The 13,304-nt window shown below is 34.9% G+C and overlaps 1 protein-coding gene across 3 annotated transcripts in view; it reads right to left on the bottom strand.

Moving 5' to 3' along the window:
• LOC143255711 (uncharacterized) overlaps positions 1–13,304 on the bottom strand; it is a 28,679-nt gene that overhangs the window by 14,722 nt on the left and 653 nt on the right. The window lies entirely within an intron of this gene.

Here is a 13,304-nt window from a genome sequence, read left to right as displayed (position 1 = left end):
CCACGGCTGAAAGTGCAAGCATGTTTGATGGTACGAGGATTCAAGCCCATGACCCACAGATTGCGAGTCCAGCACTCTAACCACCTGGCTATGGGAGGTCCAAAATCAGATTGCAAACTTAATTGAAATGATGAAACATTGGAAACAAAGAGACGAAGAAAAGATGGAAATAAATGTAAATGAAGAACGGAAATAAAAAGAAATACAAACCTTAAAGATCAAGAAGAAAGAAACGGAAATATTTAAAAAATAAAAAATAAATTCAAGAGGCGAATGACAAGAATGAGTTATAACATTTGCAGAAAAATTGCAAACTGAAATCAGTTTGATGAAAGAAGAAATAACAAATACACACATTAAAATTTAAGAAACGTATCTGGTGACGAGGTATTTCTAACTGGTTGTGGCTTTTGTCCAGTTGTTTTTATTTGTAATTTTACAATCTGTGTCCTCACGTTGATTTGTGAATACCTTTTGTCATATACATCTTGTCGAGATAGTTTTTGATAAGTACATTTTCTACACTGAATCGTATAATTTACTGATTAAATATGAGTCTATTGATATAATTTATTTTATTCTTTTTAGTGCTTGACATTTAAGGATTAAGGCACTTACAGTACCATTAATTAATCACAAGATAAATGGTCCAAAGATATCATGTAGATATAAAAGGCTCAGATGCAAAATGTGTTTAGCTTGTAGTTGTAGTTGTTTCTGCGATAGACTGTCTCCGGCATCAAAGTCAGCTCATAAATCAGGTGAAAAGCAACTAGCAAACCCTATATGATTGAGAAAACGTAAAGAAAATGTCGTTAGCTGCGTGGAGACAAGTGATCACTTCTTTAATGTGGTTTTGAATTTATAGAATCCCACTAAGGTTGTCCAATAAGATCAAAAACAAGGTCCAAAGACAAAACTTATGGTATGTCCAAAAATACCATTCATGGTATTCAAAAATTATTTGGATTTGGTGAAAGTTAAGAACGACAAGAAAATGCTACGTCTTCTGATTCAATAGAGTAAAATGGGGCCACTCATTTCTGTGAGGACGTACTTTTCAAATTTTATGCAAGTTTGCCTCAAAATCCAAAGGGATTATTGAGAACTGTAGCTCAAAGAATTCTCGATTGTGAAAAATCTGATTGCACAAAGGACATGATAAAGATGCAAGTGATTATTCTAACTCATAATTCAAACAGATGGTAAGAAACTGTAAATCAGCTAGAAAGAGCTGTTATGCATCAATAAAGAGAATAGTTCAGCGATACAACTTACCAATTCTTCAAAAGATTGTTGAATTTTTTCCTGTCACCTCAAATTGTGAAATCTTTATTATGGAGAATGCAGAATATTACAATTAATGGAATGAATTTAAGCTTAACGTGATTTTATCTTAAAAGAATAGAGAAGTATATATATATATATATATATACATACATATATATATGCACAGGTACTATTTAGAGACTGCGCCTGATAAAATTTCACATTGGTCGTTTCCAAAATAATCAGTTGTCTTACGTCGTTTGATCAAAAGGCTATAAAGGCCATTGATTCTTCGCTATGATAACGCGTAACTTTTACTATTCACAATAAAATGTAAAAGATATTGCAATAAGATCTCTAGAAGTGTTTGAGAATTTTCTCAAATATGAATTTGACCATAATAATGACGAAAAAATTGCAAAAATCAGTATTTTGATTACGTTTTGAATAGTAATTCAAGTGGCAGTTCTCATATATTTTGCGATTGTTGGCAAATACCATTCAAAATTGTCCATTTAAAAAAAAATTATCTTTTGATTCCCATTCCCTTGTAGATGACTACAGATTGAAGTTGTACATGAACCATTGTTTGTTTTGTTTGTTTTGAATTTCGCACAAAGCTACTCGAGGGCTAACTGTGCTGGCCGTCCATAATTTAGCAGTATAAGACTAGAGAGAATGCAGCTAGTAATCACCACCCACCGCCAACTCTTGGGCTACTCTTTTACCAACGAATAGTGATATTGACCGTCACATTATAACGCCCCCACGGCTGAAAGGGCCAGCATGTTTGGCGCGAAGGGGATGCGAACCCGCGACCCTCAGATTAAGAGTCGCACGCCTTAACACGCTTGGCCATGCCGGGCTCCAAGAACCAATGAGCGAGAGTAAAAATCCAGAAGGATCATATCACTCAAATATATGAAACTCTTCAGGCAGTTGAGGCTTTAGTAGTAATTGACTACAAGATGAAATATGAGCCACTATACTTTCGAGAGAAGACACTTTAACACTATGGAAAGAAAAGTATATCATGGTATAGACTAGAAGTGAATGAGGACATACGAATGATAGGAATGATAATAGAGATGGAGATGATGTTCCTAGATATCCGGTCAACCATTATGACCACCTGTCATCCCGGGATTCAAATCAGAACTGGTTTGCAGCTCTTTCCATTCACGAGGGTACTATGATGCAGATAGAACATGATTTGCCTCATATTACAAAAATTTACGTCCATTCAAGTAATGCAAAATGTTATCAGAATATAATTATATTATTCTGTATGCTTTTAATTCATGCAAAACATAATATTCAATTGAAATCCTTTGTGCACACTGAAACCAAGGATGGCAAAAAATGGAATACATTGATGGGCATTTTGCAGTTGCAATAAATGCAGTTATAGCTTTTGTGAATATGATGTACAATGTAAGCTTTCCGAAAGAACTATTTCATGCATTGTAGATTGATGGTGGTTTAAAGAGTACTAGATCTTTCCTTTTTACATTGTTGTTGATTCCCTGACAAGGGACCCGGCATGGTCAGGGGGGTCAAGGCGTTCGACTCGTAATCCGAGGGTCGAGGGGTTCGAATCCACGTCACATCAAACATGCTCACCCTTTCAACCGTGGGTACGTTATATAGTGACGGTCAATCCTACTATTCGTTGGTAAAAGAGTGGTCCAAGAGTTGGCGGTGGGTGGTGATGACTAGCTGCCTTCCCTCTAGTCTTACATTGCTAAATTAGGGACGGTTAGCTTTGCGCGAAATTTAAAACAAACAAACATTTTAATGCTTTTTTATAGTCACCAAAACACTTAAAAACTCCGTACTATGTAAAAGCTGTACTTATAAACAAACACCAACATTATTTATAAAATACAATGCACCAACTGCCACGATTTCTATATCGGATAACAAACAGAAAAACGAATATCAGATTCAAAGAACACAAAAAACACATTCGTAAAGTTTTGAATAACTGAAAACCAAATAAGCATAACATAAACATAGAAAACACCAACATACTAAGCAGGGAAACAAATGCAAAATCAAAGAAACCCTACTTGTACAAGAGACTCAAAACAAAATTAAGCCAATATAAAGAACACTTTTATACCTATATTAATTAATAACCTAACATCTAACTGCAACGCCACCTACAATCTCGTACCTATTCCTTCTCTTGTCCCTAAGACATGTTCCCAACAATGGTGAGTTGAAAACTCTCTTTGTTGACTTGAAGATGGCCTAAGACGGTCGAAACGTTGTTCTCTACTATATTTTAATTAAAGTTTTAATACCCATACCAGTCGCCTTGAAAATACATTTTTACTTCAAGTGGGTTTCTCGTCATCGTGGAGTCCAAGTATCGTTTTTATAGGGTAGCTGTGGTTAGCATACCAGAAAGTTGCGATGCTCTTGAACTCACTTTGTACTATCATCTGTGGATGGTTTCAGAGAAGACAAAATTATCGTCTGGGGATGGTTTTAGAGAAGACAAAATTCAGTCCTTTTATTCGATCCAAAACCGTTGTGGCGGTGATGCTGCAGAATCGATGTCCACTTGCTAAACATTGTAGGCCTATAGAAGCTGTAACTGAATCCTTGGAGTCTTTGGCATGGCCGTTTAAGTTTGAGCGTATAAGGCGCCATTCAAGTTGAAATACCAATATTTGTATCTCAATCGAATGTTAACAAGTGGTAAAAAATGTTTAAAAAGTTAATTGTAGCCTGAACAAAACCTCTAATTAAGACTTATGTCACTATAATTTAAACTTTCCACAGCCGATATTTTCATATTTTTCATCAACAAAACTTCTTTTATTCGTGTATTTGGTTTAATTCAAGGATAGAGAAAATATAGTATATTAGATGATTCAATTGAGCATCTTAATTTTCGCTTTTGTCTAACACTAAGTTGCCGAAGCAATGTCTTACCACATGTATTTTGGGGAAAAATTGATGTTTATGTGAATTCTTAAATGTTTCTGCTTATTGCTTGTTCCTGCAGAACTACACTAATCGTGTTAAAATCATATTTCTTTTGCGCCACGTGTTAAATGAGGTATGAGGTTAGTTTCAGTTAACATGAGGTAGATAAATAGTAACGTATATAGAGTAAAGCACTGTGTGGATGGTTGCTTTAAGATTCAATTAAAGTGTCGTTCAACAGATAAGAAACCACAGGCGTTAGAGTTTATTTATTAATAGATGCGTAAACGTAAAAATGCAAATATTTTATTAAATACTATTTCAACTTTCTATAACATTTAAGTATTTATTACTTTCAACCTGGATGACACTCTTTCTGACCACTTAGCCAATCAGAGATCCTTATGTTTAAGCATAACCAAACTTAATTTAAAACTGATTATTAGAGAGAGAAGACCCATTAAGCAGCATCCACCGTATAATAGGATTCAATACCACAAATATTACTAAGTGTGCGGACATTGTGTTCAGACGCATATCGTTGTTCAAATCTCGGACTTTCTGATAAGCAGCCAAGCACGCTAACCGCAAGGGCACGCCTGGGTCACTCAATTTCATAATCGCTGAGTCTGAAGGTTTTAGTTTCAACCACCAAAATAGTATTCTTATCAAAACATGACGTAAGACTATCAAACAAGGCAGCAAACAGTCTTTGTTTATAAACATTTCTTTGAGTTCAAACCTTTAACTTGAACATTACAACTAAGAAGAAAAAACCTTTTTCTAGCTTCAGTAATCTAAGATAACTACATGTAGAATTTTCTCTAACTCGGTAATCTAAATAACTAGAACTTTTCTATCGTCAGTAATCTAAGATAACTATAACTTTCTCCATCTAACAATCTAAGATAAATGTAATTTTTTCTGTCTTGTGTAATTAATAAAGGATTAACAAATAACAAAAGTTTGAGAAAGTTCAGCAGCGAGTGTTGAGGATCTAAATTTAAACCCAAGGTCTCTTTTTGAACCACTACAAGGGCATATCCATTGTTCTGAACAACACTAAGCCTATACAGTCGTGTCACGGTCACTGTTTACAGTCAGAATACCACAAATGAGAAAAAGCTTTGCCGCTACAATACAGGGTCAACCGCACCAAAATAGTCCAGTCTGGCATTCAAACGTTAACAGAACGCATGAAATATGAAACATAAATAGCCACCTCTTTTGTGGTTGAACCAAACGCTGGTATTACTTCTGAACTTTTATTTTTTGACAATAAAAAAACTCTTTAGTTAATGTATTCGATCATCTCCGCGTTTGTTTGTTTTTTTACAGGAGAAAACCTAATGCAGCTTCTTACTCTTGATAGAGGAATAAAAATTATCGTATTAGTTAAATTTCATTTAGAAATGCGTGTAACTTATATTGTTAAATGTGTATTGCGAAATTCCCGCCTATTCTCTAAATTTGTAGAAGATTCTCGAGTGTAAGAAACAATACGTCTTACGAAAGCCAAGTGAAACTTCGAGAACCTCGCTTTGAGGTTCAAAATCCGACGCGCCGAGAGACAGTTTTATATTGTTAAGTCGCTGCAACGTACAAGTACCTCCTTGTAGCTCAGTGATAAGTCACGGGACTTATACGCTCAAGTCTGGGTTTCGATATCCATGGTGAACACAGCACAGAAAACTCACTATGTAGCTTTGTACTTTAACTGAAAACAAAGTGACTTGAAAATATTGGTGTAGAGACTATAAACATAAATAGAGATAAAGCATTTTCCATACGAGTTTGATGATGACTAAGTATAGTATTAATAATGTGATACCTATACATATAATTAAGTAGATGTGCAATTTGACTAATTTTGTAACTCTGCCCTTGGTGAAGGCCCGACAGATCTGGTGAAGGTCTAGAAATAAAACTGAACTTTCTGTTCGTAATTAGCTTTCTTTTTGAAGATCTTGTGATACACATTAATGTCTTACCTTACAAGTCTTATAGGTTATTTTGAGGAGACTACACTCTTCCGGCTTCTTTCTTCTCTTCAAAATGCGGGTAACACGAACACATTTGCTAAAAATGAGCAAAATCTCTGCGAGAAGTTTCACTTACATTTATTGTTGAAGAAAATGTTTGCAACACAGGGGATATAAGGAGATGTAGAATTGGAATCCAGAAACTTAGTAGAAATGGCAAAGGAGTTGTGTCACTTCCTTTTCAAAGCAGCTTATTTTACTGTAGAGACGTGGTCAAGAATTATACAATCAGCATGAATCAGAAAAGAGCGGGAATCTTAAAAAGCAGCGATATCTTTATTATCCGCGTTGCAGCTGGATATTTTATTACTGTATATTTTGGTTATCATGGAAAACAGCCAAAGTGCTGAAAATTGCACTAGAATTTTGTTATTGTGTGATTTTTGTTCCAACTCAACTAACTACAACTACTATTACAATAACGATATAAGATTTATTCTATAAAGTGTTTTTATTTTTGAATGTATGGGAAAGTTTAATACAAATATAGTTAGCGTACCAAGTATGGGCTGGACTGATCAAGTCATTTAGAAGGAGATGCGTCTCCAGACAGACAGAATGTTTTTCTTGTTTCGTGTAGTTACCCCAAAGACATGGCTTCATTTGTGTAGCACATGTGTGAAAGCACCTGTACCACACTCTTTATACTCAGCTGTACCGAGCGAAAGATATTTACCTTTGTACTTTACAAAAATATATGAAAGAAACTAGTATTTTTAAAATAATATTTAGCATTTCTACTGATGTTTTTCTCTTTGAAGCAAAAATTAACTGAATCAAGGACCTGATTTGATACAGAAGTAGACGGGAAGACATTGAGTGTTGTCTGGGAGAAGAAAGTCGCGAATTTTTGAAGTGAAAGGATTTATAAAGTATATTATTCCGAGGTTAATTAACCTACATAGAAACACATATGTTTATTCTTGCTCCCTGTTATTCGACATGATTAATTTAGGGCGAAACTATTATTTAGAATTTGTATTTAGGTAAAACTAATGATGCATTCTGTACTGTGAACTGTTGGTTTCTGTTATGTATATATATATGCTGTTTTTCACATTCACGTGTCGTTGATTTCTGTTATGAGGTATATACATATATGTATATGCTGTTGTTCACGTTCATGTGCCTTGTCATAAAGATAGCATAACGAAAATCGATTGCAACGATAATTATAATAGATAAAACCTTCAAATTAAACAATTTGGAGGACTTGTAGTCCTAGCTAAAAGGGCGTAGGCACACATTTCATTGTTCATTGGGACATGCAAGAACCACGCCTAATAAAAAAAAAAACGTGTAATATACAAGTTTCCACCTGTTTTGTTCCATGTATATTCATACACTGCGTTCACGCTTGAAGAACAAAACGGGACTTTGTAATACTGACATGTTTACAATGCACTTTTCATGTCCGAAAATACCGTGAATCATGAACTCAAATTGATTTTTTCTGAAAAAATAAAACTGGTTTGAATATGATATCTAAACCTTAAAAAAACACTTGTGTTAAATGAAAACATTGTGAAATATTACTCGGTGATTCATCGAAGATGTAAAAACTTTAAACTGGGTTTTCCAACAATACATCATTTTTATTACATCTTCAAGTAGTTCTATAAAATATAAAATCGTTTGCAAAACTGAGAAAAAAAAAGCTTTTAAAGAGGTTTAAAAACAACCATCTTATTTTTGTATCAAATGACTGCGTACGTTTGAAATAGGTGTTTTATGTATAGCAGATCAAGTCCCACCGATACGATAGCGGAAAGTCTACGTCAAAATCTTAAGTTTGATTCCCACGCATATACTCGATCGAACTTTTGATATGTATATTTTGTTTGTTATGAATTTTGTGCAGAGCAATGTGCTCTAGACGTCCTAACTTTGAAGTAATAGACTAGCGGAAAGGCATCTAGTCAACAACACCCTCCGCCATCTCTTGAGCTACTCTTTACCAATGAACAGTGGGATTTACTGTTACTTTAGGATACCTCCCGATTGGCAGATCGAGCATGTTTGAGAACGAGATGCGAACCCATAACCCTCAAATTGCGATTTGAATGACCTAACCACCTGACTATATCAGACTTCATATGTACACAGTCAAAAACTGATTTACTTGAGAACTATTTCAAAGTAGCTAAAGCTGAGAAAAAAGGTTTCTTCTATTACCTGCATAATTTAGTCTGGTCTGTTAGTTCATGAGCCAAAATCTCTAACGGATTTACTTCCCGAAGAAAAGATATTTTTTCTATCAAGAAAAGATTAAGGATCAGAAAGTATTTATTTCTACCCTGAACTTTTACACTTTAATGGGAAAAAGGGTCTGAATGACCACTGTGTTACCTGGATTGAACAATTTCTGATTTAACATTTCGCATACCACACTGCCTGTGATACCCGAAACGTTTCGCCAAAATGTAAAGTTTTATTATCACTGAGCGTAACTGTCATTTAGAGACGATAATAAACATATGAATCATTACAGTATTATTTCACTATTTATAAAATACAAAATCTCAATATAACGTTACCCTTAGTTGTAAACAACCATAACATATGGAATGTATTTTATTTTATTTTCACCGGGTATATATTGTATCCTCATTATAACTTTTATTATCGAGTTAAAATGTTTTATTCTTTAAAGTTTGAATACATAGTCAGGAAAATCTAGTATATTGTACTAACTTTATTTTGCTTAAAATAAATACTTTATAGCTTTCATTTTGTAGTTTGTTCCCGAAAATGATTATGTTTAATTACAGACACTCTCAGTTGAAAAAAATTCATATTTGGAAACTTTGGGGTCCTAAGAAATACCAGATATAGCTGACAATAGAGCAAGCACTTAACCAGATCTCAAAGATGAAATCGTTAATTTTATCATCAAAAAGGCACTGCTATTACAATATGCATTAATACATTTTATGCACGTCCTGGGATAGCAGGTAAGTGCTGAGAGACGGTTGTAATGAAATATTTAATATGATCAAATTCCAAAAGAAGGTTCAAGACTAAAGTTGGGGAAAATGAATAAAAGGTACAGATGCAATTAATATCTGGACCAGCCCCTTTGAACAATCAGAGTCTCTAGCCACTCCTGATACAGGGCAAGCAGCTGATTCAAATGCTAAGGAAGACATTTCAGTGCCAAGACAAATAGAAATGTTGTTTTAACAAAGGATTCCTTTGTTCCTACAGAGGATGCTTGTAGAAAGAAGTACCATTTTCAATGCTATAAGCCCAATCTTCTACTAAAACCCTTTACTATCCACATGAAAAACAAATTCCACAAATAAAAATGTAGTAATCTAAGCTAACCGAAAATTGTTTGCTACCCTATTAATTATTTCACAGAAAAGACATCTTAACACTGACATCTGCAGATGGCACAATGTTCAAAATCAAATTCTTCTTAAGAAGAACGTAAAACCTTTAATTTCATTTCCACAACAGCCCGAACAGCAGATGCTATGATCTTACTACAAACAAGCATAAGAGTTGAAAAAATGTATCAGATTAACTAATAAAGCTTTGCTTGTTTTCAAATCATTTGCTGGAAATGCAACTAGAGTGGGTATAGAAAGTAGCAAAGTGACACTGAGTAACTCATCATTAAAACTACTTTTTAAACATAGCAAAATACATTTGGCACATGGTGTTAACAAAATCTAATCTCACAGATCTTCTTTTAGACTACTACAGGGTTACAAAATCAAAGTACATACAGTCATGTGAAAAAGTTAGGACACCCTATGAAAGCCTGTGTATTTTTGTAACATTTTTGGATATAGAGATATTTAATATCAATTTTAACAATACTGAGAGATTATAGGAATGTAACTAAACAATTAAACCTGAAGAAAAGACTTTTCAAAATCTTCTGTAAATGTAATTCTACAAAAATGCTTATTCTAATTGAGGAAAAAGTTACGACACCCCCACATTTATTCCCACTTAAAATGGCTCAACTCACACACACGTGTATCACACCAGGTGCACATGATTAGAAGATCGTTACTCAGCATTGTGAATGAGGCTTGCCCTATTTAAACCTCAGACATTTAGTTTGGTATGCTCCTGACTGTCGAAGTGAGAGTGAGCACCATGGTGAGAGCAAAAGAGCTGTCTGAGGTCTTCAGAAAGAAAACTGTAGCAACATATGTGTCTGGTAAGATATTTAAAAAGATCCCAAAAGATTTTAAAATCAGCCATTCCACTGTCCGGAAAATAGTCAACAAGTGGAGGGCTTTCAAAACAACTGCCACATGCCCAAGTCTCGTCGTCCAAGCAAGTTCACCCCGAGAGCAGACCGCAAGATGCTAAAAGAGATCTCCAAACACTTTAACATGTCATCACGAGACCTACAGCAGGCTCTGGCTACTGTTGATGTGAAAGCGCATGCCTCTACAATCAGAAAGAGACTGCACAAGTTTAACTTGCATGGGAGGTGTGCAAGGAGGAAACCTTTGCTCTCTAAGAGAAACATCAAGGCCACACTGAAGTTTGCCAGAGAGAATGTAGACAAAGACCAGGACTTCTGGAATAATGTTCTTTGGACAGATGAGTCCAAAATTGAATTATTTGGACACCAGAACAGGGGACATGTTTGGCATAAACCAAATACAGCATTCCAGGAAAAGAACCTCATACCAACTGTGAAGCATGGAGGTGGAAGTGTCATGTTTTGCTTTGCTGTAGCAGGACCTGGACAGCTCACAATCATAGAATTCACCATGAATTCTACCGTGTATCAGAGGGTGCTTAAGGATCATGTGAGACCATCTGTACGAAAATTAAAGCTGAAGCGGAACCGTATCCTGTAATACGACAATGACCCAAAACATACCAGTAAATCCACCAAGAACTGGCTGAAAACTAAGAAATGGAGAGTTGTGGTATGGCCGAGTCAAAGCCCAGATCTTAATCCCATTAAGATGCTGTGGGGTGACTTGAAACGAGCTGTATATGCAAGAAACCCTTCAAACATCTCACAGCTGAAAGAATTCTGCATTGAAGAGTGGGGCAAACTTTCTTCAGACCGATGTCAGAAACTGGTAGATGACTACAAGAAGCGTCTCACTGCAGTTATTTCAGCCAAAGGGGTTAACACTAGCTATTAAGGGGTAGGGTGTCCTAACTTTTTCCTCAGTTAGAATATGCATTTTTGTAGAATTACATTTACAGAAGATCTTGAAAAGTTTTTTCTTCAGTTAATTGTTTAGTTATATTCCTATAATCTCTCAGTATTGTTAAAATTGAGATTAAATATCTATATATCCAAAAATGTTACAAAAATACACAGGCTTTCATAGGGTGTCATAACTTTTTTACATGACTATATAAAAGTAGTATACTTATATGCTGATGGTTGAACTACATATTCTCCTACTGATGTTTTGTAACATGTTTTGGAAGAAGACAGCAGGATATCTCTGTATGGGACTTCAGGAGATAGATTGTAGTAATAATTGTAGTTATTAATGTTGGTTCCCTTCTTTGCTCTTTTTTTTTTTCATCAGAAAGTAGCAAGAGAATTTGATAAGTAGTCCGAGATATGAGATTTTGTAAGCTGTTCATAATATCTAATTGAGTTATTACTTTTAAGTCAATTTAACTTGCGAATACATATTAAATCTAATAGACAATGAACCTCTTTTCCTGCGTGGGTTGTACTTCTGAAGCTGCATCTCTTACTAAAGCACTTTTACTTTTCCACATTGTGGTCCTTACCTTAATTGTATATGGGGTTTAGTACGTAATACTAAAGTGGCTTTGAAAACTAAAACCAGCCAGTCATGTGACATTTCCATAGCCAACAAAAAAAAACGCGATTAAATGATATATATCAGAATTAAATGATCGGTTTTGGAAAGGGACAGTCCTTCCCAAAGCAAAATATTCATACACTCATATCATAAAGACATGTCCAGATTTGGGATTTATAATTTATAATACAGGGATATATTTTGGTATTGTAAAATAAAGAAATATGGATCAATTTGGGCTGCCAGGACCATCCATAGAGAGACATGCAAAAAATCGTATCACAGTCGTGGTACGTAAAGTATGGCGTAAATAACGTGTGACAATCTATGAACATAAAAGTCTTTGTTAAAAGCTTTCCATGTGTCCCGAAATACAAAACGCAACATAATCGAAAATTATCTCTGTTTTTAAAAGTGTTACAAGTCACATATGTAAAAGTGCTTCCAAGACGTTTCCATTCAACCGTCACTTAAGTAAATGGAACATAAAACGAGTGTTCATAGTACTTCATAAGAAACCATACTTGTAGATTCCTGTGTGACAAGACTGTTAAATCAGGCGCTGGGAAACTGCCATCCTTCTACACTAGAAAGATTATGGAAAGTTAGTAGTGAGGCGTTGTGTGTATTGGTCATGACATCCTTACGAACGAGCGTGTTATAATAGAAACTACGGTTCAAGGTGTTGTAAAGATGCACGGTCGTCAGACAGAACATTACTAGACATTGCAATATGGACTTTAATAATGTGGTGAAGCTCCAAGTCACTTTAGTATAATGTACTCAACTGCTGTATGTTTGACGCTCTTTGTTTCCAGTTTATTCGTCTACAACTTTTTTTATGTTTTCCAAAGGAGGTTCTCCTAAGTTACACTTTTGTCTTTTATGTATTCGTGATCAAAAAACTGTCCTGAAATGTATATACACGCTCACGTGAATATGCACACTAACACATACATGTACACAATGATATGTACTTAAGCCTACATGGTTACTTTATTCAGTTCTGTTTTCACGTTAACAAACCACAAATAGCGATGAGTACATAATCTTCTGTTTTCACGTTAACAAACCACAAATAGCAAAAGACTGTTTTCACGTTAACAAACCACAAATAGCGATGAGTACATAATCTAACAAAAGATACTGTTTTCACGTTAACAAACCACAAATAGCGATGAGTACATAATCTAACAAAAGATACTGTTTGGAGGAAGTACATATACACTTTTGTATACAAGGTGAAGACTACAGAACCTCTTTGACGCAGAAGAAAGAA

The sequence above is a fragment of the Tachypleus tridentatus genome, chromosome 7, assembly GCF_004210375.1.
Source record: "Tachypleus tridentatus isolate NWPU-2018 chromosome 7, ASM421037v1, whole genome shotgun sequence".
Taxonomy (NCBI): Eukaryota; Metazoa; Arthropoda; class Merostomata; order Xiphosura; family Limulidae; genus Tachypleus; species Tachypleus tridentatus.
This window is presented reverse-complemented; position numbering and strand designations above follow the sequence as displayed.